Raw genomic sequence first — 16988 nt, forward strand, 5'->3', positions numbered from 1 at the left:
GCGGAGCTGTGTTGGGACGGATCTATTAAGGCGCAAAGAGGTGCAATTGAACCTCTCTTCGCCGGAAAAATCATTAGGTGCTTCCAATTGCCCATTTGCTCAACTGGTGTACAGATTACCTTATTTCCATTTTCAACATTTAAGTAAATGTCTTTGTTTCTTTACTTTTATTTATTTTTATATTACTCCATTTACTTAAGTTTACAATGTAAATAAGGAAGTACCCCCCATTTGGATTCAAATAAAAATACTAGAAAATCAAATTCCCACCAAATCAAAATATGAAAATTCGATTTTAGTGCAAAATACGATTTATACTAAAAATGATGGCTCATTAAGTCAATATATACTTCATACTAAAATCCCATAAAATCAAGTTTTCTTATTTGATGTATAAGGAATAAAAGCCGCCAAAAATTATCTTGAGAAAATGATTATTCCGAAAAACCATTTACATACTTAGTCAATATTACACCTCCGCTAAAAAATTTCTGGGTCCGCCAGTTTATTACCATCCTTTTAGTGGGTTAGAGCATCTACAATGATGCTCTCTATTTTTTAGCTAAAATTTGGCTAAGAATATAAGAAGAGTAATACTACACTTACCACATTTTTATCCCACATTTTTATACCACATGATGTGGCATGTCCATATTATATGCCATATCAATTAAATCAATGAAGTGTATTTTAATTAAGACAATTGGACAAGCAAATACTGGAATAAATCATAAAAGAAAAGAAAATATTAAATAATTTTAATTGACGTGGCTGTCCACCTCAACTGCCACATAAGATGGTATAGGGATGTGGTATACAAATGTGGTAAGAGTAGCATTATTCATATAAGAAAGCTATTTTAGGAGCTCTCTAAAAAATTTCAACTCCAACCATACTCCCTAATTTGGAGAGTCATAAATGCTTTAACTCTTTTTTAATTGGTCCATCTCTATTATAAAATAAAATAAAAAATAATTAGCATTAAATAAAGGTTTGAAATACTCATGGAATAAAGCAGCATTAACTTATAGGGAGCCACTAAGAGTCCTTTCTCTCTCCTTAGACTTAGGAGCTCCTAGAGAACTCTATATTTTAGGAGGTGGATAGGGAGTGTGGTTGGAGTTGCATTTTTACGATTCCTCTCTAAAATTTGTCTAAGGAGGTGATTTAGGGAGCCCATTGTGGATGCTCTTATTGAAATGTTTAGTGAGATTACTGAAAAGCTTTGACCCACACAATCGCTTATTTGACAATTTCATTGCCATTGCATGTCATGAAATCGACGATGATTCTCTCTCTTCTTTTTTTTTGGTCAAATGCATTAAATTCATTAGTTGCTGACATGTTTTGCTGCTGATTCAAGATGTGATCAAGGCCTAGTTTCTTATTTAAAATTAATGACATTTTCTAGATTTTATTGGTATTTATAAATAAAAAATTTGTAAGTAATATAAATTTAACTCACTTCATTTTCAAATCCTAAGTCCATCGGAATGGGTCTCGGTGTAGTGGGTGGTGGTGAGTGGTGGTGGAGTGCATCTGAATGGATTTGTTATGTAGGATGAAAAATGGAAATGGGGGGGAGTGGTTTGTGGAAATAAAGGCAGAGCGGTGTGTCCATATAGCTTTGGAGTTTGTCCAATTTCAGTAAGTTATATGGTGGAATGAATTCCCTGACAAATGTGTGAATTTTGGGAAAGAATTTTATTGCTGTCACCAAACGCGTCCGCAAATGAGAATTATCGACTTGTAGATGTGATGGATGACTTTTGTGCAGGCGGATCCACGTTAGGACAACAGGGTCGGACGACCCTTGGAAGGTTGGAAAAATGGCCGGGACTCCATTGAAGCCCCTTGGACAGCTGCTGGAAGCCCCTTGGATGCACGCCATCTACTCGATGAAAGTCCCAAGAGAAGAGGAAGATAGCGCTGCGCTTGCGTCTTGCTGCGTAATTTTTAAAACGCCTTGCCAACGACGTCGTTTGGCAAAGGCTCATCAAATTTTTAAATGACCTGGCCTCAAAACAGCGTCGTTTTGAGCAGTTAAAAAAAAACAGAACAACCTTGCGAATCCGCACAGCAGCCCCAAACCCTTCATTTCCAATTTCACACTTCCTCTCCCCACCCTCTCAAACCCTAACCTCTCCCCCAACCTCCCAACCTCCAACAACCTCCATCATCAACTCTTCGTTGGGCCACCAATCACCGCCGTTCGCCGCCGTCCTCCTCCCTCCTCCATTGTTTTCAACTACAAGTAAGCTTAGCTATGAAATTTATGGAAAATGTTTAATATATATTGTTGTTGTTGTTGATATTAAAATTTATTGTTGTTGTTGATATGAAATTTATGGAAAATGTTTAATATATATTGTTGTTGTTGATATTGAAATTTATTGTTGTTGTTGATATGAAATTTATGGAAAATGTTTAATTTATTGCTATATGATTATTGAATTTATGCTTTATTGAGTTAATGCTTGAAATTTATGGATATGAATAATATTGATATTTTTTGTATGTAATGAAATTTATGGATATGATATGAATCATAGTGATAATCATATTAATGTAGATTGATTGAGTTTATGCTTGATTGAAAATGTGAATTGATTGAGTATATTGAATATTAATTGATATTTGATATGATAATTTAGTATATTGAATATTGATTGATATGGGTTTATGGAGTATATTGAATTTTGAGAGTGGGTTATTGACATTTTCATATTCATATGATAATTTGGGTAAAAATTAATGATTGAATTAATTAATTTATTTGTAGATTTATGGAACGATTCTTTAAAAGAAAATTATCTACGGATAGTCCTTCTCCGTCTAATCCGGGTAGTTCAAATGCAAGACCAATTGAAGTAGATGAGATCTTAGCTAATCTTCAGGCAGACCCTGGACTAAGAACTCGAATGGTGGATTATAGTCCTAATATTCGAGATGAGATTCGAAGAGCATATCTACAAAAGGGACCTTGTCAACCTAGAAGTTATAAATTCCCACAAACTAATCAATCAGGAATTAATAGACGCTTCATTGCTAATTGGTTTGATGATCATGATTGGTTGGAATATAGTATTGCTAAAGATGCTGCATTTTGTCTTCATTGTTATCTCTTCAAATCAAATTTTGATCAAGTGGGTGGTGATGCATTCACTGGGGTAGGCTTCAATAATTGGAAGAAGGCGAAAGAAAGATTTAATCTTCATGTTGGACCGGTTGGTAGTGTTCACAACCAAGTTAGAGAAGTTGCTTACAATTTGATGCATCAAACTACACACATTGAAACAATTGTCATCAAGCAAACAAGCCAAGCTCGCACGGCTTATCGCACTTGCTTGAATGCATCACTTAAGTGCACTAGGTATTTGTTGCGACAAGGTCTTTCTTTTCGTGGTCATGATGAAAGTGCCCAATCAAGTAATAGAGGGAATTATTTAGAGCTCTTGCAATTTCTTGCGGATCATGATGAAAAAGTTAAGGCCGTTGTGTTGGAAAATGCTCCAGGAAATTTGAAGTTAATAGCTCCTTCAATTCAAAAAGATCTTGTCAATTCTTGTGCTAAAGAAACCATTGGTCTTATCTTGAGTGATGTAAAAGATAGATATTTTTCCATAATGGTGGATGAAGCACGTGATGTTTCAATAAATGGAGCAAATGGCGATGGTGCTTCGTTATGTGAATGACAAAGGACAAATAATTGAAAGGTTTGTGGGGGTTCAACATGTGACCGATACTACTTCAAGTGCACTAAAGGAAGCCATTGATGAATTCTTTTCTTCTGCGAATTTGAGCTTTTCCAAGCTACGAGGACAAGGTTATGATGGAGCTAGTAATATGAAAGGTGAGTTCAATGACCTTAAGACAAAGATTTTGAGAGAACAACCTTGTGCATTTTATGTTCATTGTTTTGCTCATCAACTTCAACTAGCTCTTGTTGCGGTAGCAAAGAAAAACATTGATGTCAACTCTTTTTTCACAACGGCTAATAGTTTGGTCAATGTTGTTGGAGCATCTTGTAAGCGTCGGGATGCACTTAGAGCACAATACCAAGAAGAGCTTGTGAGAGCTTTTGAAGAAGATTGTCTTATAACGGGGCGGGGCTTAAATCAAGAAACTACTCTCAAACGTGCCGGCGATACACGATGGAACTCACATTATGGTACGTTGATTAGTATCATTTCTATGTTCCCATCTGTGGTGAATGTGCTTCAAATGATTGTTGATGATAATCCTAATGATAGTTCGGGTGAAGCCTATAAGTTATGGAGAGAAATACAATCTTTTGAGTTTGTGTTTCACTTATTTTTAATGAAAGCTATATTGGGAATAACAAACACTTTGTCTCTAGCATTGCAAAAGAAAGATCAAGACATTGTGAGTGCAATGAGTTTAGTGACAACATGCAAGGAAAACCTGCAGTTCATGAGGGATAATGAGTTTGAAGAATTGGTTGAGCAAGCATCTTTGTTTTGTTACAAACATGATATTATAGTTCCTACCATGGATGAGGAATATGTAATTCCAGGGAGGTCACGGCGTAATGCTCCAATGAAGACAAATTATCATCGTTATCGTGTGGAGATGTTTATTCATGTAATTGATGGACAACTTGTGGAACTAAATGATCGCTTCAACGAGGTAAGTACTGAGTTACTTACTTGTTTGGCATGCTTAAGTCCGAAAAATAACTTTGTAGCTTTTGACAAACGAAAGCTAGTTCGTCTTGCTTAATTTTATCCTTATGATTTTTCGGATAGAGACTTATTGATGCTTGAAGATCAACTTGGTGTTTATATTCATCATATGCGTTCGAGTATTGATTTTTCTCAATTGGAAGGGATTAGTAGTCTTGCGGAAAAAATGGTGGAGAAAGGAATGCATGAAATATTTCCTTATGTGTATTTGCTTCTTACATTGACTTTGGTTTTACCGGTTGCAACTGCTTCAGTGGAGAGGGCATTTTCCGCCATGAATATTATTAAAAATCCACTTCGCAACAGAATGGGAGATCAATGGTTGAATGATAGCTTGATTGTTTATATTGAGAGAGATGTTTTTGCTTGTATTGATAACGAAACTATAATGCAACGTTTTCAGAATATGAAAACTCGTCGTGGACAATTGTAACTTGTATTATTGGTTTTGTTATGAATTATGAATGGAAGTACTATCTTTTTATCTTTTTAGCATTATTTTCTTTATAGAAAAATTTCAGAACTTTTACACTAAGCCCCCTTGGCCACATAATCCTGGATCCGCCACTGCTTTTGTGGGATTTTAATTATCAAGAGAGAAGGTTTGATTCGTTGCAAATTGACCAAATCTTGTGATGAGAGGGAGCTTAGCTTAAAATGAACCTTTTAAAAAAACAATGCGGAAAAAAGCGACATTTGGTGCTCATGGGATGTGCTCAGCAAGTGTGGGGTTGTCTAGCTTTGCGTTTGCACAAACTTGGACCAAGATCTCCAAGATGTAATAATTCTTCCCTCTGCAACAAGTGTGGGGTTGTCTGAAAGTGTAAGGTTGTTTTACCAAAGCGAATTAAACTTAGAGCAAAACTGAACTTAGAGCAAAGACCATTAATTGTGTATTCATTGGATATGCAATTGAAAGCATTAACTGTTTATTTAAATCAAAAGCATGAATTCATTCCAAGCCAAACAAACTTTAAATTGCAAGTAGCAAATCGATACACATCACTCCAGGAACACATGCAAGAAAATTAAACATAAACTCATACTTAGGTTCGCAAATTCTTCTAACACCAACAACAATAACATCAAGCCATAAGTCTTTCATAATTTAAAGATAATAAGATTTCGCCTTTATTGGAATTTGTGGAGAAACCCAAATCCTTCTTGACATGACAGGTCCTGCGAGCTCCAACCCTACAATTAAAATTAAACAAGCTAGTTAGTGTTAACAGTGCGTGAGCTTTAAAAAAACAAATAAAAAGAAGTCAAAGAAGAGGAAAATTAAAGGTTCATTCCAGCTGGCCATCTCAACACACCTACGTTTGCTTATTTTAATGATGTTGTGGCAGAAAAAGAAGAGCAAAACATGACGGGAAAATAACTAACGTAGCAACAAAACTACAATCAAATTCGAAAGTGCTTTACATTAATTAGCCTTAGGCTTCTTGCCACATCTGGGCTTGTGGTGGTCAAATTCAGATTTGTTACTGAACTTCCTTTGGCATTTTTCTTTGTTGCACACAAAGAAGTTTGACTTGGGTCCCCTGTGGACCATTTTCTGATGATATATCAACCCTTTGTTATTTTCAAATTGTTTTGAGTTTCCATGAGAACAAAGGTTGCATGTGATAATCTCTCCTCTTCCCACATCTTCAGCTTTGGCAGCAACATCATCAAATTTATTATTCATTTCTGAAATGAATAAGAAAACAAATTACATCATATATATCTTCAATAAAGAAAGATAAACAAATTAGTTAAATACAAGTTCAAACCCCATAAGGAAAAGCTTGGGAACGGACCAAAGTGTCATAAACCAAACACTAAGTCCCCTGAGATCAGAAATCAAAAAGAAAAGAAAACTAGTACTGAGAGAAGCCGGTGTCGAGGTGAGAACTACAAGTACATACATATAATCAAAGATCACTTACCCATTTCAGCCATTTGGGAGAGGGAGAGAGAGAAATGTCACACAAACAGAGAGTTTCAAGAGATACAGAGAGAGTGCTAACTAGTCTTAATGAAAGAATAGGAGGATACAATAGGAGCTTTATACTAGAGCTCCAAAGCCATGTGTCTATTTTTTATTTATTTATTTTTTTTTAAAGTATCTTCCTTGTGTAAAAAGTTATATGTGAGTTGATGTAGACGTAACTCATTTAGCAGGTAAGGTGCTAAGGCTTTGCAAGAACGGCCAGACCAATGAGAGCATGCATGCATGTAAAAATAAAAATAAATCACGGAGAGACCACAACAAACCAAATGTGAAAGAGGGAAAAAAGCGATGATTTTTGTTATTGGTCCGCCAAATTTACCTTCACGAAATCAACGGAAAACAAACGGATGGCAGTGGCAGGTAGAGACTAATTGCAGAAAACAACGTGACTTACTATTTGTAGTCAACTAGCATTAGCATTAGTAGTAAATATTTTTGTTCTCAAGAGTTTTTGATACTTATTATTTGAGATTATTATTTAACCAAATAACTAATTGCAGCCATAGTTATGTCAATAATTATACATAGCATTTTTAATGCGTAATTAGTAGGTTATTTGTTAAATGGTACATTGGCCTACTGAATTAATTTGAACTGAAAATAAGTGATTAACCGATCCGAGTGGTTAAAGATTCTAATGATTGGTTAACGTAAGAGAAATTAGTCTACCGAAAGCTTTGATTTGGTTAATAAAAGAGCCCTCTATAGGCCTAGTTGAACATGTATTAATATAACGTGATAGTAATTGCGCCTGATTTATTAATATTGGCTTCATCAATTGCGCCAAAAAAAGCATGCAATGTATAACGTGAAAAGGCATAGGGCATGTGCACATTGTGCACGTCTTCTCACTACATGAGCATGCACTACTACGTTTCACCATTTGCGCAACGAAAGATTGCGCGATGAAGAATAAGTCGTCGTGCAAAACAAACAGCGCGACGAAATAACATATTCGTCGCGCAATCCATGAAAATTTGCGCGACCAAATTTTTCGTCGCTCGAAATGTCTTTGCACGACCAAAAAATCGTCGTCGCGCAAACATAGATAAAAAGCGAGGAATTTTTTGGCGCTGAAAACTTTACGCGACGAAAAATATCGCGCCAGGACAACCTTGCGCGACGGTATATTAGTTAAATCGTCGCAAAAGCGGACAGAACCAGTGGGTCCCTTTATATGGCGGTAAAAACTTTTGCGACGAAACTCTTCGTCGCAAAAAGACAGCTTAGCGACGGGAAGATTTTTCGTCGCGTAAGAAAACGAGGATATTTTATTTTGGCGCCAAAATTACGATTGGGATATTTTTTTTTGCGAGACGTACAAACTATTCGTCGCGCAAACTTGGAACTTTACTGCGACGGAATTATGTTTTATGCGCGACGACTTTGCGCGACAAAGGTTTGCGCGACGGAAAATACCAGCGTCGCGCAAAAGTTAGATGTCGGCAGGTGATTGCGCGACGAAAAAAAGGTTCGCGCGACGGACGATTTGGTTTTTTACGACGGAATTTTGCGCGACGAACTTATGTATTCGTCGCGCAAAGTCCTTCTTCTTCATATTAGAATTCTGCCATTGCAGAGGCAGAATGCAAAAACAAAGCATTCTGCCTCTGCCTCTGCCTCTCTCAACCTCTCTGCCGCTGCTGGGACTTCAATACATTGATTGGGTAAATATTTTTCGTCATTAGTTTAAAAGTATTAATTTAAGTTCGTACTAAGGTTTTTTATTTTGTTTTCGTTAGGGATATTTGTAATTAGCGATTGGTGGAGAACGATTGAGAAGGTATTTTATTCGTTTTATATATTAATAATGTTAATTTGTTATGTTTAAAATTTTCTTGTGAAGTTATATTTATATTATGTTGTTAAATTGTGTGTAACGTAGCACAATCTGTTGTGATGTACGAAGTTAATTGAAATTAACTTCGTGCTTTTATTTTTATGTTTAGTAACACTTAGTTTCCCGTTCGAGATTAGTTGGATTTCGTGCATGGATGAGTAATGCATGACTGCGGTCCAATTAATTCTTGAATTGTCCCATTATTTGGATAGTTTGGTAATGCATAGTGTTGTCACGTAATCTATGACTACAGGATTAGGTTTCGATTGTGGATATTTCGATGTCATCTCGGTGCGTTCTTGGGTGAGTACGTAGGTATTTATACCTCTGCCACCTCAAGAAGCTAGAACGAGATCTTGTGAAATTCATCACGTCGAAATCTAATCTCATGTAATCGTAGATTCGTGGTAGGAGTATGCATTCCCGAATGGGATAGGACCCTTACGGAGGCATAAGGTGACATTATAACCGTATGAAGTTGTTGTGATTGTTGTGTTGTGATTCTGGTTTCAGGAATTATGGACAGAAGGTGGATCTGAGAACCCGAACAGATGCGCAGACGAATACTTGGATGGAATCGAGGATTTTATTGAGTTTGCACGTAGACACAACCCGGGTGCAACTAGAATCCGTTGTCCTTGTAGGAGGTGCAACAACACGTTATGGGAGACAATTGAAAATGTTGGATTTCATTTAGTAAGGAATGGAATAATTGAGACATATAACATTTGGAACCTTCACGGGGAACAATTAGAGCATGCTTCCTCTTCAAATGTCACAAGAGTGGACAATGTTCAACCTATTATGGATGCTAATGATCAAGTCATGGATATTATACAGGATGTTTTTCCATTTGTATCGACCAACATGAATCAAGAAGAGCAAGATGATGTGCCTACACCAATAGACAGTGCGGAGTTTGAACAATATGAAAAATTGTTAAAAAATGCCAACCAAGAGTTATACCCGGGGTGCGAGAGCTTTTCCGTTCTCACGGCCATTGTGGAGCTAATGCACGGAAAAATAAAGTATCGTATGTCGAACCTGTGTTTCGATTACTTTTTGGGGGTTTTCAAGAGAATGCTTCCGATGGACAATTGTTTGCCGAAAGACCATAAACAAGCGCAGAAGGTGTTGAATGGTCTTGGATTGGGTTATGAAAAAATTCATGCTTGCAAAAACAATTGCATGTTATTCTACAAAGAGCATGAATCGTTGGATACATGTCCTATATGCAATGAGTCGAGGTTCAAGATGACATCTCAGAATAGGACGACTAAGATCCCACAAAAAGTCATGCGTTATTTGCCCCTAAAACCTAGGTTGCAGCGATTGTATATGTCGACGCATACTGCCACAGACATGAGATGGCATAAGGAAAAACGGGTAGACGATGATGTGATGCGGCATCCTGTAGATTGGGAGGCATGGAAAAAGTTCGATCGAACATTCCCCGAGTTTGCTGCTGATCCCCGAAATGTTAGATTAGGACTTGCCACTGACGGATTCAATCCGTATGGGGTTCTAAACCAACACTACAGCACTTGGCGATTTTCGTATTCCCATATAATTTGCCGCCTTGGAAATGCATGAAAAAAGAATACATGATGATGACTGTTTTGATAACTGAGGATCTTGGGAGGTCAATCGATGTTTACTTAAGGCCGCTGGTTGATGAGCTGAAGGATTTAAGGACAAGCGGTGTTCGCACGTACGATAAATCAACTGGGAAGATGTTCACTTTGCGAGCAGCGATTATGTGGACTGTGAATGATTTCCAGCATATGCAATGGTTTTTGGGTGGAGCACAAAAGGTTATATGGCATGTACTACATGCAAAGAAGATGTAAGTTCTGGTTGGCACGCTGGAAAAGTTTGTTACCTTGGTCATTGGAGATGGTTGCCATGGGACCATGAGTGGAGGGAAAAAGATAAAGAATTCGACGGGAACACAGAGCGTCGCCTTAGACCCAGAAAATGGTCCGGTGATGAGATATTGGACCAACTTAACGGTTGGATTTTGCTCCCTTCGGAAAAACAGTTAGTCGTATCAGACCTTCTCCACATATGAACTGGACGCACAAGCCTATGTTTTTTGAGCTCCCATATTGGTCGAAACTAAAATTGAGGCACAATCTAGATGTGATGCATGTTGAGAAAAATGTATTCGACACATTGGTGGGCACGATTCTAGATATCGAGGGGAAGACAAAGGACACGATCAAAGCTCGTCTTGATTTGGAAAGAATGGGCATACGAAGGGGTTTATGGATGAATAGGGACAATGATAAAGCTAGAAGGGATCTTGCATTCTTTTCTATGAAACCGAATGACAAGAAAGAGTTTCTAAAGTTTGTATCGTCAGTAAAATTTCCCATTGGGTATGCTTCTAATATCGCACGTTGTGTGAATGTTGTGACGGGGGTAAATTTACTGGACTTAAGAGCCATGACTGCCATGTGTTTATGCAACGCCTACTTCCTGTTGATATTCGACACTTATTGCCGAAGATGTAATGAAGCCAATAATTTTGTTGTCCAGATTTTTTTCCCAACTGACGGCAAAAACTTTGTGAAAAACGGACATGTTTCAGTTGCGCCATGACATTGTCCAAGTTTGAGATGATATTTCCTCTAGCTTTCTTCACAAGTATGATGCACGTGATGGTTCACTTGCCAGAAGAGGCATTACTTGCTGATCCTGTCAACTATCGCTGGATGTATCCAATAGAAAGGTATATAATCCTTATCGTTTGTGTATGCATCATTATCACATGCTTGCTAATTTGTATCATATCGTTTTATTTTGGCAGGCTTCTCGGAGAGCTGAAAAAAAGTGTACGCAACAGAGGCGAAGCCGAAGGATCAATCGTAGAGGCTTGGGTTCAATATGAGTCGCTTACTTTCTGCGGAATGTATTTAAAAGATGTGGAGACGGTTTTCAATCGTCCTCAGCGCAATCATGACGGAGGTATGAGAAATGAAAAACTTTCTGTTTTTGCCCAAAGCGCACGACCCTTTGGAGATCCTGGACGCGGAGAGTCGTTTTCTAGAAATGACATGGAGGTAGCGCATTGGTTCGTACTGAACAATTGTGATGAGATCATGGGATACTTATATGAGCATGAAGAGATGATGAAGCGAGAACATCCATCACATTTGGTTGCCCAGAAACACCGTGAATTGTTTCCACAATGGTTTTTGGATTCTGTAAGTTATCAGTGTTTGTTATTTGAGAAATATAAATTGTAGTTTTTAATTTTGTCAGACTAACATATGAAAAGTTTTGTATAATATTAGGTGAATAAGTTGAAATCATCGAATTCCCCAACTTACAGTGATGAGTTATATAACTTGGCGTTCGGCCCGATTCGCGCTGAATTGTTCTCGGGTTGTAATGTCAACGGCGTCAAATTTTTGGGCGAAGCACGAGATGATAAGGTGTGTACGCAAAACAGCGGTGTCCATGTCCCAGGTGGAGGCGAAAGTACGGACATTGATTTCTATGGCAAACTCACAACTATCGTGCAATTGCTTTACAAAGATCGATACCAAGTGATCATGTTTAAGTGTCGATGGTTTGACACCAACCCAAATAGGTCGGGAAGTGTTAAAATCGATCATGGCTTACTATCTGTGAACATGAACAGAACTTGGTATGATGACGACCCTTATATTTTGGCAAACATGGCAACACAAATTGTGTATCTAGATGACCCTAAAGCCGGGAGCGGTTGGAACGTTGTTCAAAAGATGGATCATAGGAACGTATATTCTATACCAGAACAAGACCCAACTGACAACGACGTCGACAATGTGGCTGATCAACGTTTAGAATATTCAATGGAAAATGATGCAGAAACACTTCGAGATACTAATGTTATACAATAGTCATTTCAAATACAAGGAGTGTCTTCAATCGAAATACCGATTCAGTCAATTACAATTGACCTTGGTGATCTTCCGCGATACGATGTTGCAGTTGGCCCGAGCAACGACGATGATGTAGTTATAGAGGAGGCGGAGGAGGAGGAGGAGGAGGAAGAGGATTGGGAGACCGAAAGTGATGATAGCGACGATAACGAAAGTTATTATAGTTCAGATGATGAATGATGAATTTTTTTTGTAATTTTATTATGTTAGTGGACATATTTTGTGTAATGCAAATGTTTTCATATATGTACTTCTTATATCCAAACATTATATATGTGCAGAAATGAAACATTATTAAAATAAATGTAGTTACAAACAATTGGTAAATAAATATATCCAAGTAATTTTAATAATAAAGTTTAAATTTATTTTGACAAAAAACTTTTAAAAAATGAAAACCATATAACCGAAAAAATGAATAGAAAGAAAATAAGATTATCAACAATCCTTCAATTCTCAAATCAAAAGAAAATAGAATAAATGAATGATGAATAATTCAGCTTAATAATATGTGAATGAAAATAACCTTGCGCGACGAAGGCATAATTGTGGCGCACATTTTGCGCGACGGCAAAACGTACACGTCGCGCATACTCTATTATTTGTGCGACAAATAATTCCGTCGCGCAAAGTAGCTTTTGCGCGACGGGAAATGTGCACGTCGCACGACTCTATTCTTAGCGCGACAAATAATTCCGTCGCGCAAGTACCTTTTGCGCGACGAATAACATGACCTCGTCGCGCAAACATGTATACATATATATATTTCTGATATATACACACGTATATAATTGAAATTGACGATCGAAGTAGTTCACTGTATTCACATAGGGTTAAACAGTGTAGCTGTAAAAAATCATCAAAATCAGAGTCAAAATAACCGTTAAACCATGACTTTTCGTTTATAACCGTCGAAACGTTTTGTCCCATTACTTGATCTCTGAATGTTTTTTGTTTTCGACGGTTTCGACATATACGATCTCGAAGTATAAACAAACATATTTGACGGCTGGATTACTGAAACTAGTTTCCTAGAATGCGTATTACATCAACACACAATATTCATCAAAAATGAAGAATTTATTTATACATTCATTCAGTATAACATAAGATTATGTGATGTCCTGTACTGTAAATATCTGAAATTGAAGATCGAATTACATCTCTGTATTCATATAGGGTCAAGAACCGCAGCTGTAAAAAAATTTCAAGATCGGAGTTAAAATCACCGTTGAATTGAGACAATTTGTTTAGAACCGTCGAAAAGTTTTGTCCCGTTACTCAATCTCTGAATGTTCATTCAGATGATTTTTGACGTATACGATTTTGAACTATAAAAAGAAGATTGCCGGTTGGATCATTGAAACTAGTTCAGGAGTTCGGGTTTAGGGCTTAGGGTATAGGTTTTAGGGTTTAGGGTACAGGGTATGGGTTTGCGCGATTAACTCAAGTACCTTCGTCGCAAAAGCGATGAAAAAAAAATTTGCAGGCCACTCCGCTCCAACACTTAGCGAATTTTTTTGGCAAAGTGGATTGCGACGAACTCAAGTACCTTCGTCGCACAAAACGATGAAAAATAATTGCAGCCCTTCTCCGCTCCAACACTCAAATTTTTTTGGCAAAAGGCTGGATTGCGCGACGAACTCAAGTACCTTCGTCGCGCCAAAGCGATGAAAAATAATTGCAGCCCTTCTCCGATCAACACTTAGCGAAATTTTTTGGCAACAACGGATTGCGCGATGAACTCAAGTGCCTTTGTCGCGCAAAGCGATAAAAAAATTTGTAGGCTGCTCCGCTTCAACACTTGGCGAAATGTTTTTGGCAAAAGCTGGATTCTTGCGACGAACTCAAGTACCTTCGTCGCGCAAAGCGATAAAAAAATTTGCGTGCTCGCTCCAACACTTGGCCAAATTTTTGGCCAAAAACTATATTGCGCGACACATAATGCCTCTTCGTCGTGCAATATCATTTCATTTATCTTCCCGCGCAAAATCAAATCACAAAATTTGGTGGACCAACTTGCGCGACGACACTAGTTTTGTCGTCGCGCAAAGTTGAAATTTTCAGAACTTTGCGCTACGCAAGTGTGTTTTTAGGTCGCGCAAAGGTCAAGTTTTCAGAACCTTGCGCGACAGAAATTCTTTTTTGCGTCGCGCAAAAGTTTTTTAATGAATTTTGTGTGACGGACTTGTTTATTTGTCACGCAAAGTCGAATAAGTTTTCTGAAAATCGCGATCTTCTCCATCTTCTTCGTTTCTCAAACAGAACCCTAAAACCTCCCTCTCTCTCCGCCGTGACCTCAGCCCCTACTCCGCCCCAATTCCACCGCCAATCACCGTCGAACCTTGGAGCTTCTTGCCGTCGCCGTCCATCCTGCCGCCGTGATTTCCTCCGTTTAGGCCGAATCTTTGCCGCCGTTGTTCTCTCTCCTCTAGGCACCAAATTGAGCAATTGAGGTATGCTTTCTGGACTATTTTTGATGCTTTAGCTGATGGTTGGGTAAGATTTGATTGATTGTGTGCATAGGGTAGTGAATTTGAAACCCTAGGTTTCGGCCGGTTTTGAAATTTAAATTCCGGCCACTTCCGGCCGTTTTTCGGGGTAGGTCCGAGAACAAAACTGCCTCCAATTGATGTTTTGAACCTAGGGTAGGAACCTTGGCCTTTAATTTTTAGGATTTCCCGGTGATTGTTATCGCTTTGGGCACCCACGCGCTGCCGGCGCGTGTGGTGGCGCGTGAATCTTGTGGCATAGGGCATTTGGTCCAAGTGCAAACATTTCGTTGTCACGAGCGCGTAGGTGTGCTCAGATTGGAATTTGGTTATCGTTTGAGTCTCGAACGGTTCGAACCTATTGTGCGATTTTCAGGTTTGATATGTTCGGACCGTTGGATCGCTGAAACTCACGTATGTTGTACCATGTATTTATAGGATCGTTTAGGATTCGACGGATCGTGGATCGGAGTCCCGGATACTCCGAAATCGCAAACCCTAGGTCAAATTATGATTTTAATTAGTTAGTTCAATTTTTTAATGACATTGTATGTGCTAAATTTGATTAATAAAATTGTGCAGATGTCGGACTTGATTAGACGTCGTAGGGCGGTGACGACTACACCGAGTTGAGCCCGGCTCGGCCATATCGGCTACCACTGCTCCAAAGGCGATGGAGCGGGACCATGCTAGCTGGTCTGGGGATCCCAGCGGCTGCATCATCATCTTCTTCGGTGGTGCAGCCTCTTAGCGCTAAGCGGCGACACCGACCCGCTACCACCACGACACCACATCGGTATCGGTATCTGGTGCCTCGGGGCACCTCGGTAATACCCTTCCACTTTCGTTTTTGTTTTAACATTTTTTAATTGGGAATTTTATGGTTCAATTTGTTATTTATGTAACAGTATTGTCATATCCCTTTGCAGCCAAGAGGAACACCCGAGGCCGTGTCGGCGGTGAAGGCGAGTCACCGGGTGACCAACGATCGTATCGACATCGGATATGACGAGCGCCATCGGGCTACACCGGCGGACTTGCATAGCTCCTTGGCCTGACATTGGCCACATCGTTCGGACCCATTGCCCGATGCAATGGAAGTCTTGGAAGGTCATGCCTGACGAGATCAAGATGCAAGTTCGCGGCCAGTTGTCGGTATGTTTCCTATCTTTTAATTATTTTTCTTTCAAACTTTATATATTTATATTACTTAATGTATGTAATGAATTTATTGCAGACGAACTACCACTTAGAGGACCTCAACGAGGAGACCTTGGCGTACGTCAACAAACTCTTCGGTTAGAGGTACAAGCAGTGGAAGAGCGACTTGCGCCACCATTTTCAGGCGTTTGATGATCCGCAAGTCGCTCTTGGAGGGTTGCCCGAAGGAGCTTGAGGGGCGGGAGGATAGTTGGGCGTGGTTCTGCGCTCATTTTCAGGCGCCCGATTATGTGGTATTTTTTTAATAATATTTGTTTAATTATTACATATTTCTTATTAATGTTTATTTTATTTTTTATATCTCATTATTATTTAATTTATTTATATTTCAACTATTACGTTTTATTTTTTGTATAACAGAATAAAGCCCAAGTGAATAAGGGCAATAGGAAGAAGAAGACTCTTCTCCACCATTCCGGCTCCAGGCCCTTCTCATATAGGATGGATGCACGGCGTCGGGTAAGAATAATATAATTTATATTTAATTTTTAATACGTCATTATTATTAATTTATTTTGTTCATACTAATATTTTCCTTCTCTTGTTCAATTAAGGGGGGGTCGAAATTCCCAGAGATTATTTATTTTTAATTCTTATGTTACGCTTTCAATTTATATGCATTTTTGAATTTATATTTTATGTAATGTTAAACAGACGACGATGGTGGAGAGGAGCCAGTTGGTTCTTCAAGAGTCCGCCTCCCAACTTCCTCCCGAGACTCCGATCAAGTCTGTGGATCCTCCGCATGATGCTGGATTTCAGATTTTGACGCAGACGTTGGATCGACTCTCGGGAGGAGAC

The 16988-nt window shown here is 38.5% G+C and overlaps 2 pseudogenes; both read left to right on the forward strand.

Moving 5' to 3' along the window:
• The first annotated feature begins 2074 nt into the window (after window positions 1–2074).
• LOC148916326 (uncharacterized) lies at window positions 2075–5201 on the forward strand (annotated as a pseudogene).
• A 4026-nt stretch (window positions 5202–9227) lies between these two features.
• Window positions 9228–16024, forward strand: LOC148916327 (uncharacterized; annotated as a pseudogene).
• The last annotated feature ends 964 nt before the right edge of the window (window positions 16025–16988 follow it).

Source organism: Prunus mume, linkage group LG6, assembly GCF_029339155.1.
Source record: "Prunus mume cultivar Tortuosa linkage group LG6, ASM2933915v1, whole genome shotgun sequence".
NCBI lineage: Eukaryota > Viridiplantae > Streptophyta > Magnoliopsida > Rosales > Rosaceae > Prunus > Prunus mume.